This window comes from Acromyrmex echinatior, chromosome 16, assembly GCF_024713525.1.
Source record: "Acromyrmex echinatior isolate Ae372 chromosome 16, ASM2471352v2, whole genome shotgun sequence".
In the NCBI taxonomy this organism is placed as follows: Eukaryota; Metazoa; Arthropoda; class Insecta; order Hymenoptera; family Formicidae; genus Acromyrmex; species Acromyrmex echinatior.
The window spans coordinates 4,010,742-4,029,075 of record NC_141867.1 but is presented as its reverse complement, the minus strand read 5'-3'; the positions used below and the strand labels follow the sequence as shown (position 1 = coordinate 4,029,075).

At 29.9% G+C, this 18,334-nt stretch overlaps 1 protein-coding gene and 1 long non-coding RNA gene across 7 annotated transcripts in view; both read right to left on the bottom strand.

The window, feature by feature from the left end:
• Dop2R (dopamine D2-like receptor) overlaps nucleotides 1-18,334 on the bottom strand; it is a 272,365-nt gene that overhangs the window by 170,295 nt on the left and 83,736 nt on the right. The gene's annotated exons all lie outside the window — the stretch shown is intronic.
• The window catches only part of LOC147907064 (uncharacterized), a 100,890-nt gene that overhangs the window by 63,612 nt on the left and 18,944 nt on the right, over nucleotides 1-18,334 (bottom strand). The window lies entirely within an intron of this gene.

Here is an 18,334-nt window from a genome sequence, read left to right as displayed (position 1 = left end):
TTCCTCCAATTCAAGATAAGTTTCTCTTTATATATAAAATTGAGTTGTCATTTTAGGGAAAATACCTTTGGGTAAAGTTTTCTACACAAAAGAACTGCTAGATATAAGAATTGGATATTCAATACGATTTCAATCATTATTGTTTTGTTTCCGCACTCTTCGATTCACGTTCTATTTTTCAATGTTAAATATAAAGACACAACTTATAAATTGCGAATTAAATAGAGTATCAGATTTTGTTTAGGTAAGATTAATCGAAATTCAAAGAAAAACTATTACCACACACCGAATTAATCTACCGATCTTAAATTTAAATCCGATTTTGAAGTCTCATAAAGAATCTTAAAAGTTTTTTCGTCCAATTATGATTCATATTTTTGGTCAATTATAAATTTTTATTATCTTATATATTCTTATATAACTTTATCAATAACAGTAATTGTTAATTAGTTTCTTGAGAGCATGCTGTTACTTCATCACATTAATTTGTAATGTGTCTTCGCTCGGAAGATATCGACGCGCTCGATGTTCACGTCATTTGATTGCTGTAGCAATTTCTCTCCATGTCACTGACTCTATTGTCATAGTGGAGTCTTCTCCGAGAGTTCTTGCAATGAGAATTCATCATTTATTTACGACACTCCGTGTTCCATTTTTACTCAACGAAATATTTCTCCTGCGCTTCACCAGACATCTCGCCAGAGCCAAAGATCAAACGATGCTTTGTTTTCTATGCAGTCATCATCGTCTGATTTATTAAATCATCTTCCCATAGTACACCGTCAATATGCAAATTTTTCCAGACGAAAGTTTTTACCGCATCCCGCATTTTAAAGAAAACGACATATTGTATTGTATCACGAATAAAAAAACATCGCAAATTATGCTACCTCCATTTCTTCTCCGTGAAATGAATTGAGATTATTGTTAATGAAAGCAATAACCGTCGCAGTAGAGAAAGAGAGAGAGAGAGAAAGAGAGAGAGTGAGAGAGTGAGAGAGAGAGAGTGAGAGAGAGAGAGATAACATTAAAAATAAACATTATTTGGCATATAACATTAAAAATAAACATTAACAAAAATAAACTGAAAGGTTTGTAGCAATTTAAAAAATTGATAAATGTTTTTTTCTGCATGTTAAAAGACACATTTCATGTACATAAAACAAATTGGAGTACCAAAAGTTAATAGAAAGTTAATAAAGTACCAAAAGTTAATAGAGCTAAAAAAACAATTTATTTTGCGACCTATTTTCTTAACCCATCACATAAAGTCAATACAACTTTCAATACAATTTTCAATTATATTGAATGTTTCGATAAGTTTGCAAAGAATTCATCCTATTTCTTACATTTTTTTTATCGTCACCGTAGAATAATATTAGTTTGCTCTGTTTTCAATTACATTCTATGACGATAATTATATGATCAGTGCATTTCGAAAACGTGTATTACAGCTCAATTTAATTATCAATTAATCATATTTAGCTGCATTCTCCAATATCATTTTCCTCCCTTTACAACATAACGATTTTACGGTTCCTCGATACAAGACAGCAAAATTTACAATGAAATTCGCTTATGGTCAACAAGGAAAAAACCGTCTGCGAATGAAGAAATACGACGATATGGGAAAAGAGAATTCAACCGCGGAACGAATCGCGCCGGAATGTTTCTGTCGGTCCCACTTTTTGCTCCTGGATTTGCTCCTGGATTTGCTCCCTTGGCGATGAACGTACATACAGATGGACAATTCTTGTGTAAACGCAAACGCCAGCTACGGTGGTCCTCCACGGTAAACCCGGTATATGCAAAATACTACGACGAACGCAATTTCTGGTCCTTCACGCGCGCGTTTTCCATCTTCCTCGCTGTTTCACTCTTCGCATCCTCACGGAAACGAGGCTTTTTCCCGACTGCTTTATTTTGCCGTGATGTGGCTTGAATGCGTGAACACGATGTCATCAACAGCGGGTCAAGCTCGTCCTGCGAATCTCCCTTCAAACGTCATACGAGGTGACCAAGGATAAAGGGAATACAGAAAAACGACAAATATTAATAGCAATGGTGATAAGAAAAATAATTTTCATTTCATTATTAATAAAAAAATATTAAAAATTAATATTATATGCTCTCTGCGAAACATTAATTATTTTAAAGTTAATTTTCTGTATTTATTTTCGTCTGATCCAAATTATCTAGGCAGATTATAATCTACATTGTTTTGAAGATTAAATCTATATATAATATTATTTATATGTATCATATTGAATTGATGTAATTATTTGTTGATGTGATATAAATGACAAATGAGGGACGAATTAAACTGTTTGACATTTGACATTTGATAGAGAAGATTGATTTGCGTAGGCGAAATATGAGTACTTATATCGAACATATTTGATATAGGTAGGAGATAGATAGACAGATAGATAGATAGACAGATAGATAGATAGATAGATAGATAGATAGATAGATAGATAGATAGAGAGAGAGAGAGAGAGAGAGAGAGAGAGAGAGAGAGAAAGAAAGCAATAGAGAGACAGAGGAAAAACACAGTGACAAAATATTTTATCGAAACTATTTTATCGAAAATTGTTCGGTATGCTTCGCACATAAAGGCTTCGGTTGTGATATATGCACATATTTTATATGTCACGCTTGTCACAGTTATCAGCTAGCTTCTAACGTCTCGCGTGAGTTAAATTTACAGGCCGTTCAGATAACGTGATTTAATAAATGGAAGACACGCGAAAAGTTCACAAACCTTCCCGAGAAACTTTCTGCCAAAGGAATGACGGTTTCAACTTGCTGCAAGAATAGTGATAGGATCCCGTATGATAGGATCGTTAGTAACGTACAACTTTTAGCGACATTCTGCGTAACATAAAAGATTTGAAGATTTATCAATTGTTTCTTCGTACAAGTTTTTCTTTATTTCTTAATATTTAACATATTTTCAAGTCTCAAGAATAGAAAAGATAAATTTATTAAATTAAATTTATATGTAATTTATACGTATTTATAATTTATACTTTATTTATCATTTACTTAATTCTTTCGTGGACAGGCGACCTTATTTGGAATCACTCCCCTTTATTTTGTAAAACTTTTTGTCTGATTTTTATGAAACTTGGTCCATGAAATAATTTGATAATGCTTTATTCGAATTTGAGATCGAAAATATAAAATTTAAATAATGAATCTAATATGGCGGACAGAAATTAAAAAAATTAATCTTATTTTGATAAACTCATATTTATTATATTAGAGAATTTTTAATTAAAAAGTAATATCAAGTTTCCAATTTTGCGCTTTATTTGAATCATCAGTGCTGTGCAAGCAGTACTGATTTTCAAACTGATTTCCATATTCTGATTGTGACCCATTAGGTCTTCTTTTATTGGAGATTATTATTCTTTTGAAACTTAATATTTTTAGGCTACATTCAAACTCAGAGATATCAAGAACCTCTTAAAACTAACTTTTACAATAATCAGATTATTTTTTTGAAATTGGAGGTCAGAATCAAAAGATCTCGCAATTTTCTTATGGGAAAGTACTTTCGGTCAAAATGGCTGAAAATTTAGTACAAGTATGTGATAGCTTATAATGTCCTGATCAAAAATCTCAATGAGTGGTCCTAAAATCAGGTCCTGAGATATTGGAGTTCAAAGGTCGATAATGAAGATATAGCTATTTTTAAATATCAGATACTTTTTGTCAGTCAGTGTGTAGAATGATGAAAGTAAGAATCGATCCGCGGTTTCGAATCGCGTTGAGTGTCCGACGTATTGTTATTTCGACGACTTACAAATAATAATAAATAAGTACTCGATTCTATTGTTATTACAAGCTAAACCTTGTGGAAAGCGGAATGACGGGGAGATATGAATAAAAATTCAGAGTCATTACGGGATGTTAGTTGTGTGGTAACAAGCGTAGTTCTGAGATCAGAGCGGAAGTGCGGTAAATTTAAAGATTTCTTTGTATATACATAGTCGCTCGCGGATGCTGACGTGTGTGTTCTCTTTCCCCTTTAATACTTCTGGAGCTTGTGATTAATCGGATATTGATGCGTGTGTAAACTTTTATCGCAGCACCCGTAAAGCCTTGTGGTGGCTTAAGAAAATCATTTTCTTTCCCTTACACGAGTATTTGTGTTTGCAGAAAATGGCTAATAGATTGTGATGTAACAACACTTTTCATAATAATCGATATGAGGCCATATCGACCTTTGAGTTCCAATATCTCAGAATCTGTTGATTTTAGGACCACGTGCCCATTAAGACTTTTGATCAGGACACCACATAAACTACCACATACTAAATTTTCAGCCATTTTGATCGAAAGTACTTTCCCATAAGAAAACTGCAGGCAACTCCTTTAACGATTCCAAAAAATCTTACAAAACAAAATCTTTTTTAAGTTTCTTTATTAGAAAAGCTAACGTCTACAAAGGATTAATCATAAGCGAAATAGCAGATTTTCAAATATCAAAACTGCCTATATTTTATTTGCATATTAATAATTTCTGCTTTTAATGTATTATAAATCATCATTTTTATTATAATTTGGCGAAATTAATGATAAGCTTTAAGGAAGCCAGGAGTTAAGGAAAGCAGAGAACATAAAAAGGAAACATATGCAAAATAAAATATATAGATACAGATGGTAATTTCAATACCGTAGTTTCGATTCAAGAACGGACTCGAGTACCTGGGAACCGTCTTCGACAAACAGCTTCGCGGCAAATTACTTTGGAATGTCGTTCACGAATGTTAGCGGAAAAACGAGAAAAAAATCGGTTTTTCTATAAAACGATTGAAGCGCGTGGTAATTCTAAAAAGAGAAAATTTCAGTGAAAGAAACGGGCATCAAAGCCTCTATAGAGAAATTTGAACGGCATCCTTCTTTTTCCGAATGAGGGACGCACGAGAGAGTACATATATACGACACATACGTATATGTATATTGCATGATATACAGATTGTCCCAAATTTGCGATTTAAAATACTATAATAAAAAAGTTTACGAAAAATTAAGTAAAAATCTTGAAAAATTAAGTAAAAAAATTTGTAAATTTTTATTTTAAATAATAATTTTCGAGATATAAGAGTTTAAATATAGCCAATTATATACTATTTAAACAACTGCCCACGAGTGCGGTAATATTATGCCTGTGTCATATTAAACATTAAAGATTGAGGATTACGAATTAAAGATTAAAATTCGATCAATTAGATAATTTTAATTTTAATCTGTTTTGTTCCGATTAGCTAAATTCTAATTCTCAATTCGCAATCCTTAATCTCTAATGTGTAACACAAACATTAGCGCTATTAGTGAACACTAGTAAACACTGCTCTTTAAATTTTAACGCGCTCACCAATACTACAGGTGACTACCTAAACGTAGACTGTAATTGGCCATATTTAGGAGCCTATCTGTAATCCTTAATGACTGTAATTGTAGCGTTATAGTTGTTAAGAGAGTTGCAGAATAGACCTCTCAAACTGTTATTTCTCAGAAACTTATTCGAAATAAAAATTTACAAATAACTTTTTTATTTAACTTTTTGGAAACTTTCTTGCTATAATATTTTGAATTGCAAATTTTGGAACACTTTATATATGTACGGTGTAAAATAACGATTCATTCTACTCAATCGAATTGAAAATTTCATTATAACAGACTAATAGAGATATTATTTGAATTCAATGAGAGTACACAATTTTATATTATACATACGTTTGTGAAGCTCTTACAAAATGAAATGCGAAATGTACGATAATAGTCTATTCATTGAAATTAATCGGAAATATATAAAAGAATAAAATTTTAAGTACATTCACTTCGTGATAAGCGTTAAATATTTTGTAAAATTGACACGTGATATTCGGCATTTCAAAAATTTTCATTTCTTGCAGCATACGGTTGTGTAGGTTACTAGCAATAATTACTTGCCTAACAATGTTTGAATTCATTTAGAATACGTTTCACAACGCGATTATGTTATTCAAAGTGCGGAAAATGCACGAAAGTACGTAGTTAGAGCAACAGGTATCGCTGTAATACAGATGGCATGTGAAATTGACCATACAATTTTCAAATTCCTTCCACTGTTTAGGATTTGTTCGTTTCAAGTTAATTTACGAGACATTACAAGTGTCAAATGGATCGTAGCTTCGCGCGATATTTTGTTTACCTTCTTTGCGTTATTTCTTTATTTCATCGAAAAATATGCATCGTTGAACAGAGTGCGAATTAACGAGAGTATAAAATCATCTGCAAATTAGTGTCTGTGAAGTTAGCACATTTTATTAATTTTTTTTCAAAAAATAATGATTGTTTCGGCACTTTCCATTATTCTACTGTTCTTTCAAAAATAATAAAATGTTCTGCATTTTTAACATCAAAAAATAAAAAATAATGAAATGACTAAGAAATTGCTAACTTCACTCGTAGCTTAATAATTATTTTATGATTAAGTTTGACACTAATTATTAGTAATATAAATAATATAAAAAATAATGATTGTTCCGGTAGCTTTTCATTGTTCTACTGTTCGTTCAGAAATAACAAAATGTTCTGCATTTTTAATATCAAAAAATCAAAAAATAAAAAATGCCGTGCTACCGGAACAGTCATTATTTTTTGAAAATTAATAAAATGCCGTGCTAACTTCACAGACACTCGCAATTGTCATATATTACTTATATTACTAATAATTAGTGTCAAACTTAATCGTAAAATAACTATTTTTCTGCGAGTATTGCATAAATGCTACACAGGAATCTGAAAAAAAAGAAGCCCTAGAAGCCCTAAGGAAATGCGTCGAATAACAGCGGCATAAAATCCTGAAATGAGTAATTTATTTATTTATTTCTTATTTGCTCATTTTTAGAATTTGTTTATTCTTGTTTATCAGAGTCTTTATTTTGATTAACGGAAGATTTAAAATAAAGAAATTTATTAAATATTTATGCTCAAAGAAAAAAAAACAAATTTTTTTAATGTACAAAAAGAACAATTTTGTTAAAATGACTAAAAATTTAGCTAAATATAAATCTAAAAATAATTTTGTTGAACCAATCGAGTAATTATGTAGGACACTCAAGCCAGAATATTAGAATTGTTTGCAGCATTATACTTGAGTTTCCTACATAATTTTATTTTAATAGTACAACAAAATTATTTTAAAATCTGTATTTAATTTAATTTTTAGACATTTCAGCAAAATCATTTTTTCCAAGTATGAAGTAATTTATTTGATAAATTGTTGATAAATTAAAAGGCTTACTGTAACAATGAGTTCTTACAACGTAATCAAACATGAAATAGTGGTGAAAATAGATAAGGAACAGACCTTTTATTTATTCCAGACGTTTTCACAAAATGTGGATTAGCCTACTGTTGCAATAAGCACTTTAATTAATTTTATTAAAGCATAGAGAAAGGAAAATACTGAAAAAGTAATTAAATGCGAAAAATTATTTTAATATGAGCTAGAATTATTTTCAGTTAACTTTTATTAATTTGTTTGTGATACTTAAATAACTATCCAAAATTCAATATTTAAAAAAATAGCACAATTTTTTAAAATTTTATCATCAAATATTTATATCTAGTTATTGTTCATTTAATTTTGCAAAATTATAGATGCGTAACTAGACGTTAAATGTACACACACACACCCACACGCACACACACACGCACACGCACACGCACACATACATATATATATATATATATATATATATATATATATATATATATATATATATATATATGAACCTAGCAACTCGATAATGAGCTGCAATTGCGGATCATAGAATTAATTATCTAATTCGTAGAAATGGTTATATTTCTGCTCTCTTTCAGTTAATCACATTCGAATGTGAAAATAATGTATAATCTGTGATGTAATTTCATAAAGTACATACGGCAGATATCTCTTATTTAATAATATGATGTCATTTACGCATATAATACATAAAATATAACATTTATTGCATATAATTTAAAAAATTATTATCTAATTTGATATATATATATATATATATATATATATATAAAGATAAAAATTTTTTATTGATTTCCAAATTAATTTTTTTTATTCAACTTATCTTATAATAAAAAGATAAAAACAATAATAAGAATAATAATTAATGTTGTAGGATTCCTTAATATTAAACAACTTCAAAAACAAAATTAAACAACTACAATGTAAGGGGAAGTAGGAGTCAGCGCAGTATTCAGTGCGCAAGTAATAATGGAAATGTTTATAAGTTCATTTTTAATATAAAGTATAAAAAATTAGTATAACGTCCATACGTATTTCAAGTCATTCTCAACGTAATTAATATAATTTAATTCAGTACAAATAATGCATAAACCATGGTGCCAACTATCCAATATCACAAAGAGGTTCCTTAGCTTCATCCTAATTTACTGGCCAAAAAAAAACAAGTAATTCTTATAAAGTGAAGTGAATTGATGCAACTTGTATATACATACACAGCGGTCAACCAATTGAATATAATACTTATTTTAATAATTAGATGAAGTAACAAGAGTTATCTAAATAATTTTTTTCATCAATAAAAAGAACGAAATGTAATAGTTGTTCACTCTTCGGTTACACAGAGACAAAAAAAATTTTTTTATATTTTATATTAAAAATGGACTTATAAACATTTCCATTGTGCACCGAGAGTACCGCACTAAATCCTACTTCCCCTTACATTCTAGCCTTTAAAAAGATAAATAAAGTTGTTTGGATCAAATTAGATTAATAAAAAATTAAAACTAAAACAATTACGAAAATTTTTCATGTAGGGCATACGAGACAAATTATGTTTGAACAGAAATATGTAGAAACCTTTAATTTTTTTTATAAAACGATTATGACAGAAGATACAATATTTCGTAAGATAAAAGTGATGGGAAATATTCAACAAAACTTTTCGATCGCACTCGATTATTCCATTCTCGTAACATCGTCAGGGAACGAAATTTTGCCTCTCAAAGATAAATATTATTTTTCTCAACTCGCTCTTTCGCGTCCATGACACGTCTATCCGTTCCAAATTCTTGCAGATTCAGCATTGACATTTACTGAACTAATCTATCTCCGGCACACGTATTGTATTTCGAGCTTTTAACGAAACCCACCGTGCGTTTAAATCAAATCCCGAAATATCCGGAAAACTTTTGGCGAGGAGAAGGCAATCGGATAGCTCCGAAATGCAAATTCCTACAGGCATATCTGCCTCTCTCTCTTTCTTCTCTTTATATCTTTTTCTTTTTCTCTCGTCCTGACTCTCTGCGCTGCGTTAAAACTTGAACCGAGTATCCGTTTCCGAATTTTTTTTTCGTTATTGTTTTCACTCGATCGATGCGTGACGATTCATCGCGTCTCTACTTCCGTGCAAGTATCCTGCAATCGTTCCAACCTAACGCACGACGGATTTTCGCGTCGACATATGGATCAGAAACGCATATATATATATATATATATATATAGAACATTGACGTTTGACTGGGCGACAAACTGATACAGTTTGTGTGACTGCACTCAGTTGATCTTACTATTCAAAGCTGTCAAAAGATATAACAGATAACATACAATGACACAAAAGAAACATTTCACACAGATTTGAACAAACTTGCTTTTAAATATATTTTGAATTTTTTTCTCAATAATGAAATTATAGATAATTACTTAAAAATTTAAAACGTGAGTTTATATATATGGGATGTAATAAATTAATATTACATATATTCTAGAGATATAGTATATCCCCATTGGCTAAATATTAAAAAGAATTTGTATGAATATAGGTCTAAAAACATTAGTTTTTCAAATAGTAAAAATTCTGTTTAACAATATCAAACAATGTAAATTGAAATAATTTTTTAGCATTTTTAAATATTTGAACATTTTATTACAAAAATTGTTCAAAATAATTTTCTCTAAACAGTCTGATACATTATGGGTTTCAACTTTATATATATGTACATTATTGCCAATTATAAAAAAAAATCTTTAATAATTTTAGAATTAAGCATTTCTAGTGTTTAAGTATTCAAAGACATTTAAATGTTTATTACTTGTTTGTGTATGTGTTAAACAATAAATTTCTTTCTACTTAAAAACTACGTTTCCAGAATCTCGTTCACTGTTAAATTCATATAATGGCAAATTATATTCAATTTGAGTTAATAATTTCTATATAGATTGCCATTGCTCTTACTCCATATATCATTAATTTAACTAAAACGACAGAGATAAATAATTTAACTCAAGAAAATGTATTAAATCTGATTCAAATTTAATTTATTATCTACTGCATATGTTAATATGGACAATGTTTACTTTGAAACTGATTACAGAAATGGATTTATTTTACATTTTGATACTGATAGAAGTTGAAAATAACAGAATGTTGTTTAACTCAAGAGATTAAATTATAATTGCTCTTTTGATTTAACAGTGCTTAACTTTAGCTAACTTTTTTAATATTTAATCGATAGAAATATATTCTTAGAATATTTGATACTTATTCATTTATATTTTGTATAGACAGAGAAACGTACTACAGTACGTTAGAACAGCATAAATTAGTATAAAAGAAATATATTTATGTATATCTTCGACAATTTAAACTGGCGCAATGATGCAAAATCTTCATTTTATCTTCTCCTTTTAAGCGGATTAAATATAAGATAGCGCGCGTAAAATATATAATGCATGTGATCTTAAGAATTTAAAGCATAGAAAAATGCTAACGATAAATGATAGGCGCAACAAGTGCAGCTTTGTTCAGTGAAGCGATTAAAAAGACGACTGCTTTTACTTCGAGTCTTTTGTCTTCTTGCATCTTATGTAAAAATAAGGGTACTTTATCGTAGACATTTCTTTGATCGCTATAAAGTCTTGTCCCAATCAATCGACGATTGTTTCGCTTGAAGATTGAGAATAAATCAGGATCGTTCAATTTAAAAGTATCCGTAACGTACAAGAACAATCTTAATGCTTCACCAGATTTGCAAGATATTTGAAATGCAAGCAAAATATATTTTGCATGATGTGCTAATGATTTTTTTTATTGCCGCTGAATTTGCAAATAAAATAAAGAACATTATCTGTTTTTACCCTACACGTAGTTTAATATAGAAATATAAATAGAGACTTTCTCTACTTTCTCTAAAAATCGCTTAGACAAAAGGTAAATGCATAGGTAAATGCATAGAATATTTATGTTTCGTTAATCAATCATGTGAGCTCGAGAAACTAATCCGACATTCGAATAGTTAATGTAAAAAGTTATTTTAAAGAGAACTTATTCACAGATCAAATTTAACTCGGTTGAAGCTACAAAATTCATGGATAGTCCACAAGTCACTTGCACGTGCTCGATCAGTTTCGATGGAAATATAAATTATTCCGGCGTTCGAATTCGCGGTTGATCGCCGTGTTAAAACAATATACGTGTTTGGTTAACCATAGCTAGCTAAAGAACGCATGCTCGTGTATAGCGGATGTCATAAAAATAAGGAAAGAGTTACTTTTCTGTTATGTTTATAATTACTTTTTATAATAATTTGATAATGTTGTTGTAATTTTTTTTATTGTAATAATTACTAACTAAACGCTAAAGCTACGTTAAGATTAAGAAAATTACTTTGAAAAAAAAAATTATGCGTTATTTATTGAGAAAAGTAATAAGTAATGAGTAATAAGTAATGCCGTAAAGTTACTCCGTTACAAGTTACATTAAAGAGTTACAAATTACAAGTTATTTTTTTTCAATAATGAATAACTTTTCTAATCCATAAGTAACTATTGATTGTTCCAATTCTCGTGTTACATCATCATAATAAAATCATTATTAGCAAATCATTGCCAAATCATTATTATAACAAAATAATTAAGTAAGTAAGTAATAGCAGTTATAATAACTAGTTATTTCCATTCACAGAAAAATACCGTTAACAATTAATGATTCGAAATAATCGCATGAAAAATGTCTACCCGGATAAGAAATATTCTCTCAGTCTTTAAGATAATCATAAATCAAAACGTATAACGTCATTATGTATTTTAGATGTTCTTAAGAATCCTTCAAAGCGAACGAGCTTCTGAAAGTACGTATTTCTCTCCTTCTGTCCGTACGTTTTTCTCAACGCATACATATACATATACATTTCCTCTTTTATTACTGTCGTCGACGTGTAGAATCTGTATCAATCTGACACAAAAATACCGACATTTATCGTTTGACATTTTATTATTGGTTATGCAATTGCGGATAAACATCATCGACGCGACGATTAAACGGAAGTGCAATTCGCGTTTAACGCGCAATGACAAAATACCTCGTGTTCAAACGAAGCGAAAAACGAACATTTTGGGGCAAGTATATTCTACTGAAACAACTGAAACGTGCGAAATTGAAATTCCTATTAAAGAGGTAGCAACATCATTCGTGCTTCAACTCCGTTTGAACACCAAGCGTTGTTGCGGCTATTCCGGCCACATTTTTGTTATATGGCACTTCAAATTGATTCATTTTTAAAATTATTTAAAAGCAATTGTATATTTATAATTTTGTAAATATGTTCCTAAAAGTTTGACACACAAAATGTGCACGATTAGCCATGATTATAATTAATAATTAATACATTGAAATTTATTAAGCATATACTTTTATAAATTTTGAAAAGTTTACTGAAGTTTATGTAAGGGATAATATAAATTGACGATATAATTAAGTTAAAATATAACGTAGTTATAAGTATAAGTATAAATATATAGTTATATAAACGTTTTTTGAGTTGTATATATCACTTTTGAAGTAAGGGAGCGATATATAACTCTACTAAAATAGTTATTATTCTATTTACACTCACAAAGTAATAACGAATTAATTACGAATTAGTAATACGGAGAAAAGTTATTTATCGACCAAATTATGACTTTAACGAAATTGCCTTAATTTGCACAAATATATTTTATCCTCAATTAACACGTTACGACGTGAAAACGTATTCTTTACGATTACGTCGTCATGACGAGTTTTTGTGGCTGAATATTCTCCTCCTGCGCAATTTTCGAGCGTGATTTGAGAGGATCTTGATGTTCGACGATTACCACCTTGTGAGGCAAGGAGGATTTGAACCGAGAATCTCGATTGGCGGGCGAATCGAGCGAGCTCCCGCGTACCCCATGTGCAAAGAGCTCGACCTTATATCCATTGACAACTTACCTCGACGAGCTCTCGGATAATGGAGATAAGCACGAGAGTCGTTGGCGAAATCGGTTGCCAAGAGATAATCTTCCGAATGTTCAGTTACAAACTCTTAGACGTCGTGCACTCGCAATGGCGGTTCTTGCGCGCGAAAAGAATATTACCTTTATGACTTCGTTAAGGAAGAACGTGTTGGTTGAAAACGTAATCGGATTGCCAGTTAGATAGAGGCTTGATCTGTATGCTGATTTTCAATTTTTGTCATTATTAAATCAATTATCCGATTTAACAGAGAATTTTCTTTGAAATATTTTAATAGATTTGATTATTGACATATCGCTCATTCATATATATTTATATATATCGTTATTATATATATATATATAATAATGATAAATATATATATAATTAAATAAACAAAATTATATTTTCCAGAAAATAAATAATTTAAATATTTTAAATTATTTTTATAATATTAATTTTAAAATGCAATTTCAATGTAATAAATAATTACAGCGGAATAAAAATATATACATTAAAATATGTTTTTTCTTTATGTTTTCGTTCTTTTTCTACAAGCAACTAAAAATGATAATTAAGTCATTGTAGCAAATGAATGATGTAAATTAAAATCAACATCTTATTTTGATCATATCTTGATTTGTCACTAAATTATCAATGAAATTCCGCATAAATTCTATGCACATCAATTTATTCTTTATAATCATTCTAAATAAGTCATATTGACTAATAGTAATCAATATTTGTGTTTAATTTACCTCTGAATATACAATACAATTCCAATTCCAATATTATATATTATATCAAAACGTTAATTAATAGACATTTAATATTTATATGTCCCTGTAATTAGTTTTAGTTGTCGTCTTTAATACAAAGTGATCTACGTAAATTATTTTAGATTTTGCTTACTCGTAAAAATTCGGATTTTTAGACCAATTTTAGGACATATAATCGAATCTCGTTTCGATTATACCTTGAAAATTTCTAGGCCCTCTAACCAACGTTTGCAGTATCTTAATATCGCGTTCAATAGTTTCAGAATTTTATGGTTAACTATAATAAAGATAAAATTTGATTCAAGGAAACGCACACGTTACTGATATCGATATTTTTTATATGAGTACTAATATTGCTATAATAATAGAGTAAATGTCGAGTCGATTAGTTAGAAACTAATTATAATGATAACTATAATATAATGATAATATTTAAATATAATATAATATAATAATAATATAATAATAATAGTAATATAATAATATAATATAAAAATAATAATAATAACAAATATAATAGTAAATTATAATAATAAATGCTTTCTTTATATATTCTTGTTAAACACGAGAGGGTGAGACGATATTACAAAAAAAATAGAAAGAAAACAATGAATAAAAAGCGTTATTAAAACAATGAATAATTAAGTGACTCATTAAAAAGTTATTTTGCTTCTTCGTTTCAAAAGTAATAAAAATATGATTGCGCTCAGAACGAGGTGTACTATTAAGAATAAAGAATTCAATGCAATAAAAAATTCAATGAACGAGAAACTGAAGAATATTGATTTATATAGCTGGAGCATGTAAATATATCAACTCATATACTCATCGAGACATGTAAATAAATAAGCACATATAGAACATTTTTTTAAAGCATTTGTTTTTATTAAAAGGAGATTAAAAAAATTTTGTTTGTAAAAGTAATATAAAAAAATTTGTATGGTTAGACATCAATGTCTTTTTTGACTACGTTGGCATTTACAAGCCACTATTCAGGATAAATGTTTCATGGTTAATGCGAAAGATTATTCACGAATAGCATGTGCTTCAGAAGCGCTTCTGCCTCATGTTTTTATTTTAAAAAGCTAATACCTCCATCTCTATCTACTATCTTCTGCTAAAAAGCATTCACCTCACTCCTACTTCCATACAACTCATTTTGTATATTACACTCATTTGTCGGTTCGCATCTGTGTTCCTGGTTTTCATTTTATACCCCGATAAATTTTCCCTCGTCAGAAACTGTATCTCTGATAGACCTTCTATACAACTATCGACCATGCGGTCGCTTGCAAACGTCACTGATTATTATTAATTAGCGGTCCGCTGTGGGTGGTGCATCGGTCACGTCATTAATCCAGGAAAGATGTCGAATTTTGATAAACGCTCGACACCGAAAAGCGAATGGCGGTAAATATTCGTCATCGGAACGGTTCGACGCGTTCGCACGTTTCACGAGCCAGCGAACATTTCGGTCGCATCGGCTATTTCCGACGTGTCAGAGGCGGGAGGGAAATTTTTTTTGCACAGATCGATTTAATGTCTCTTTATTAGTCAGCGTTATTTTTCCCCGACAACCTTATCTAACACACGGTTCTATTAGACACTCCATTATGTTTCGTTCGCGCTTTACGTGTCATTTAACTTAATAACAGTGAATTGACACAATTGTATAAAAAATAATTGTATTATTACTTGAAACGACTATATATTTTAAGCTATATTATCTTGATGAGATATTATTTTTATCTTTCATAAAAATAACATAACTTATTTTTATGTGAAAATGTTTTATACATATATCTATCTTCCTGCGATAAAGGAATACTTAAGCACTATTTTCCTACAACTTTTTAATTAAATTTCTTAGCAACTTTTTTTATAAGAAATAAATAAATATCTAAATATAGTAGACAAAAATATTCATTTAAAGTAAATTCTAACAATATACATTTTCTTATATATTTAATTTACTTAAAAATTAAACACGAAAATGACATATTTATATATAAATTAAAATTAAATAAAAAAATATTTATTTATTATAAATATATCATCGATAACATTTATAAGTGTAAATTACTAAGCTTATTAAAAACTGACACTAGAAATTGTTGCCATTAACTGAGTTTCTGTTAGTATACTCAATAAAATTGTGATACTTTATTGATTGTCATAGCGTAAGAATCGTAACTGTAAAAATGTTATATCCCTCGAAATAAGCAGGATGTCAAAAAGATGGCAGATATACTGAGTATTATTATTATTTGAAGAAGTTAATGCCGGCGCACGTACCTATATAATGGATTATATGTCGGCCAGTCGGTCATAACTCGACTTTGTAATTTAAACTCCCTTGAGTGTGAATAGTAGGTTTATAACAGCAGTAGTAGGAATAAATGTTATGTAAAACATGATCTCTATCTGGTCATTGACACGAAAATGCAAACAAGTATATCGCGGTGCGATATACTTGTCTGCATTCTCGTGTCAACGACCAGATAAATTTTATACTGATGCTCCAAAAGATAAATTTTTTTTCTTTAATTAAATGTACTGCACATCACGCTAGTTAATGACGAGAATGTTATTAATATAAATAACTTTGACTAATAAATGAAGATATAATAATTCATGTCATTCTTACATTTTTTCCTAATGATTTCATGAAAACATTAAAAATGTGAAGAACATTAAATATATAATATTTTTTCTCATAGAGAGATGTGTTTAATATATATAATGCATTTTAATAGATTTATATTTTAATATATATTATATGTGTGTGTGTGTGTTTAAAACGTATTTCTTTGAAGCTCTATAGGATTTAAAAAGAATGGATTCAATTATGAGAAATCGAAATTCCATTTATTAATATCCAGTATATTTACTTCTGTTTCTCTTCATTAAAAAAGAGCAGTCGTTGTCAAGTGAAATATGAAGATACAGGAAGATACTAAAATATTTGCTGGAGAATATGAATTTCAGTAGATCTTACGTCTATTCTCTTCTCGTTTTCTTCGCTGTAGTAGAATTGAGACGTCTTTGCAAGCGACACGAATGTGTCTCTCCGCAATCTCGCGTGTTTACTGACTGTGAGATATTCGATATACCAGTGGGACGGATGATATGGTACGTGGGTGTTGCCTCGAGTATACATTCGCTTATCCGTCACCCAAACTCTATGTAATAACTGTTTCACGACTAGAAATACTCTCAAAGATTTTTCTATCGACTTCGAGTATTTCAAATGGGATACGTTTCTAGAGAGTACATATTTCCACAGTATATAAATCGCGTTCCATGATATCCATTTCATTCAACAAAGACAAATAACAAATAAATAAAAATTTATTATTTATTTTAGAATTATTTAATTAACATACACACTAGAAAAGTTGAAAATGCCAATAGAATATCATAAAATAAATATTAATTGCTTTATGAGTTTACTAAACTTAACTATCGTTCAATATCATTATTTATTAATAAAAAATAGTACTTATTACGCGGAAAATCATTAATAGTTGTAAACCAAATGAAGTACGAAAGCGTATTTGATTCTCAATTAAATGATGTTAAAAGATAATGAGAAAAATTGCGTTCATACATTTTAATGTTGTTAATTTACTTGTTAATAAAATGAAAATGTTAAAAAGTTAATTTCTCTTCGTTCGCAGTTTCAATAATGAAATAAATCGTGAAGAGAATTCTTAACACCCGAATACATTGCGTATTTCAGTCACAAGTTCGGTTGCCACGGTGAAAGAAAGTGGATAAAGTATGCGTGTAGACAGACAGTTATGGTAGACAGTTGGGTTTAGCGCAAAGGGATTCGCTTGTTTTATTCTACTGCCGAAAAAAAGTCGGCACGCTTCACCACTGCTCGCTTAGAAACTCTTAGAAAAGTCTATGCTTCCTCACAGAATGGTGGAAAAACGATAACTAGCGAAAACTTTGGTAGCGCATTAGCATCTTTTATGCGTCCCTCGACGGTGCGACTCGTTCTGCATTTTTTCCTCCCTCCAAAGAAAAAGCCTTTGAATTCCTCTCTCCTGGCGCCCGCCTTTCTATGCCCGCCAATTTTCTCGAACACGTCGCAAGCATTATTTTCTCGAGCTACAGCCGCGCGTATAAAAGTGCTTCTCGAAGCACGCCTCGGGTATTTACAACCAACGAGGCAAAAATTCGGTTTTTCCGACGCGCGGTTATTTTTCGTAAGCTCCGAGGCGACAAACCTTTTCAAAGCTGCCCAGCTAATTTAACGCTGTAGAAACGCTT